A 3,939-nucleotide genomic window follows, 5' to 3' on the forward strand; every position below is an offset into this window, starting at 1 on the left:
TTTTTTTGAACCGTCACATCAATTGTACGGGCAAGTTAAATTCTCATACTTTCTAAGATTAAGATTAACAGTTTAAGTTTTAGATCATTTATCTCAACACCCCCACTCAGACTTGAGCTGATTGCGTAGAGTCTGTTTTCATCAAAACTGCTCTGAATTCCTCCACTTTCGAAACGGGTAAGGACTTTGTGAAGATGTCCGCTGCCATTTTGTCTTTAGGAACGTAATGAGTTGAAACAGTCCCATCTTCCGTCTTGTCCCGAATGAAGTGAAACTTTGTCTCAATGTGCTTGCTCCTCTTGTGCATGACTGCGTTTTGGCAAAGTCTGATACAACTTTGGTTGTCCTCTCCAATTGCTATTGGACGTTTCTGTTGAATGCCAAAATCCTCTAGAAGTTGTTTCAGGTAGAGTGCTTCCTGAACTGCTGCTGCCATGCCCTGATATTCTGCTTCTGATGAAGAAAGAGCAACTGTGGCCTGCTTCTTGACACCCCAGCTGAGTGCTGCGCCACGTCCGTTGAGCTTGAAGTAATAGCCCGTTGTTGATTTTCTGTCGTTCACGTCTGTGTTAGTAAGTTTTAAACCTTTTGAACCTTGAAGATATCGCAGAAGTCGTTTTCCGCATAGCCAATGTTGATTGGTAGGTGCGTTCATGTCTCTGGACAGAATGTTGACTGTGAACATGATGTCTGGCCTCGTCTGTTTGGCCAGATAGGGAAGTGATCCAATCAAGCTTCTGTAGATCCTTTGATCCACTTCATCGTCTCCGTTCTGTGCTGCCTGAAGTTTCAAGTTCAAGTCAGCTGGAGTCCTTTAGGGTTTGCATTGGTCCATTTGAAAACGCTCATGCATTGTTTCCATGTAGCGCTCTTGATCGACTGTGACTTTGCTGTCTTCTCGTCTGATTCAAAGGCCCAGAAACCAGTGTAGTCTCCCTCTGTCTTCAATGTGAAACGTTGCCTCTAGTGCCTTCTTGACATCGGAGATCACTGTCATACTTCTTGATGCTACTATGATGTCGTCAATCCAGACCAAGATGAAGGTGTGATCCTCTGCCTCTGATCTTGCGAACAAGCAATGATCGTTCCTGCTTCTGGTGAAACCCTGTCTCAGTAGAAAGTTTGCCAACTCCTTATCCCAGTTGTTAGCAGCCTGTTTCTAACCATAAATTGATTTATTCAGTCAACATACTAACTTCTCTCCATCTGATCCTCGTTTTACAAACTCCTGTGGCTGTTCCATATACACTTTCTCCTCGATTGGTGAGTGCAGGAAAGCTGTTTTGACATCAAATTGGAGCATCACATGGCCCTGCTTTGCTGATAGCTGAAGTAGAATCCTGAATGTCTCTGGCTTACAGGTAGGCGCAAAAATCTCAAAGTAGTCCAGTCCTTTAACCTGTTTGAAGCCTTTCGCCACATAGCGTGCATTGTATTTGTCCACTTGAGCACTGGGTCCCAAATTCAATTTGTAGACCCATTTGCCCGGTATGACGTCCCTGTCTGTGGGTGGTCTCACTAGGTCCCAAGTTTCGTTGTCTTGGAGTGCCTTGACCTCGTCCTTCATTGCCTGGTACCACTGGTCCCAATCGTCACCTTGCTTGGCTTCGTAGACTGTTCTTGGTTCCACATAGTCACCCTCAGTCACAGCAAGATGGGTCCAAACTTCTCCAAAAATTTGCGGAACATTCCTTGCTCGTGTCCCTCGTCTGGGCTCTGCTCTGTCTGCGTGCTCCAGTGCATCTTCATTGAAGCCAACTGTCTCGGACTGTGAGATGTCTGTATCACTGTCTTCCGGTGACACTGAGTCTTTTTGACTTCCTCTTGTTGCAGTAGATCCTTCATCTAGTGCTGCTTCCTCAACATCCGAGGCTTCTTGTCTCAGTGTTGTTTCTTGAGTATTCACGCCCGCTGCGTCATGCCACTCCCTCTTTATTGCAGTAGATGTGCCCTGTCTTTCTCTGTTGTCATCTTGATGACCATCATCTGGGTGCCGGATTCCCAGTTGTTCTGACCCTTCATCTAGTAGGTGAGCCATCTCTGTTTTGTCAGGGATTGAGCCCACTTCAAAATCCTTGATGATCACATCTCGAACTGCCATCACCTTGCGTGTGTTGGGTTTGTACACCAGGTATCCGTTGTCTCCTTCAATGTAACCCACAAACTTTCCTTCCAGTGCCTTGGGTACAAGTTTGCTGACGTCTCTGTCCCTCTTCCTCATGAAGAATGTGCAACCAAAAATATACAGTTTACTAATTGGAAGCTTAGGTTTTATACCTCGCATCAACTCTGCTGGGCATCTGCTTCTCATTGTCTCACAACCAAGTTTTTGATCATTGCTGCGTGAAGAATTGCGCTCCCCACATCATCTTGGAAAGTCCTGAGTCAATGAGCAAACATCTTGCCATCTCCAGCAGTGTCCTGTTGCACCTCTCAGCTAACCCATTCCGCTGTGGCGTCGCTGGTATGGTCTTCTCCTGTAGAATGCCTGCATCTAAACAGTACGTTTTGAGCTGCTCTGGGAGAAACTCATTCGCATTGTCTTGCCTCAGCGTCTTGGGCGTCCCCACAATGAGAACAAATTTCTTCAGGCTGGCCAGTGCTTCATTCTTTTCCTTAAGCAAGTCCACAAACACAAACTTCGTGTACTGATCTGCAAACACAATGCAGAACCGGAACCTTGACAGTGACTCTACTCTGAAAGGTCCCATCACGTCTGTGAACACCCTCTCCAGTTTCTCTTCTGCTTGGGTACTGGAGTCTTTGTGATCTTGGCCAATGCGCACACATTGCATATATCATCGAGTTCACCCACTGTCTCTGGTGCATTCCTGACCATATCCGCTTGATTCAATTGACCCAATCGTCTGTGCCACTTCTTTGCACTGTCAAGTTTCACGCTGTTGGAACTCATCTTGAATTCTAGAACGCTGCATGGTAAGTAAAACAAATCATTTTCTTGTGTTAGTTTTACCCGAGTTCCCTTCTGGAGTTTCATGCAGCTGTTTCCTTTCTCGAAAGTGAAGCTATGTCCCCAACTCCGTGCATCTTGAGACTGAAAGGAGGTTTGAAGAATAGTCAGGCACACACAAAACAATCCTGAGTTCGCGTTGGAATTCCCTTTTCTTTGAGGGTATGCTGATCCTCACACAGCCTCTGCCCACCACTCTGTTGGGATTTCTGACCACTGATTGAATGGGCACAAAGTCCAGGAACGCATCGATGTTCGTCACTATGTGATCTGTACAACCACTGTCCACTAGCATGCCTGCTGTCTTCGTCTTCCACTGGGTAAGAACTGCCCAGTACTCCTAGTCTGGTGTAACCAATGTTGGACCCATTTCCACTGACATATGTTTGCCTCAATCTTTTTGTCTCTTGCATGCCCTATCTAGGTGACCCTTCTCACCACACTTGCTGCTTTTTGCTGTCTCTTTCCTCCTGCAGTCCTTGGCAAAGTGTCCAGGGATCCCACACACAAAGCAGTTTCCTCTCTTGGGCCCCTTCCTGAAGTCGCGCTTCAATGCCAGTCCACTGAACCACTTTGTCCCTTGTGTCTCTGCACCGTGCTCTCATGGAAGTTCTGCAGCCTTTTCCTCAACTCTGCGAAATTCGTTGCCGGTTTGAAGCTTTCCTGTATAAGAAAACTTTCATACCTCATGGGCAGACCATTGAGGACCAAGGCGTTGAAGAGGGCCTCTGAGACTGCTTCACCTGCTTCTTGTAGCCTTGTGAGCAACTCCTGTCCTCTGATGAGGAAGCTGTCCAAATTCTCAGAATTCTCGAGCTGGAGCCGAGCAAGCTGTGCCACCAAAGTCACCACTGTCGGCGTCTCCACACTCTGAAATCTCTCTTGCAAAAATTTCCAAGCCTTTGCTCCATCTCCAATGCCGTCATCTCTCACACAGTCATGTCTCATCAGCATTATATATGTATCTC

This window comes from Convolutriloba macropyga, chromosome 9 (assembly GCF_964194025.1).
Source record: "Convolutriloba macropyga chromosome 9, txConMacr16.3, whole genome shotgun sequence".
Classification (NCBI taxonomy): domain Eukaryota; kingdom Metazoa; phylum Xenacoelomorpha; order Acoela; family Convolutidae; genus Convolutriloba; species Convolutriloba macropyga.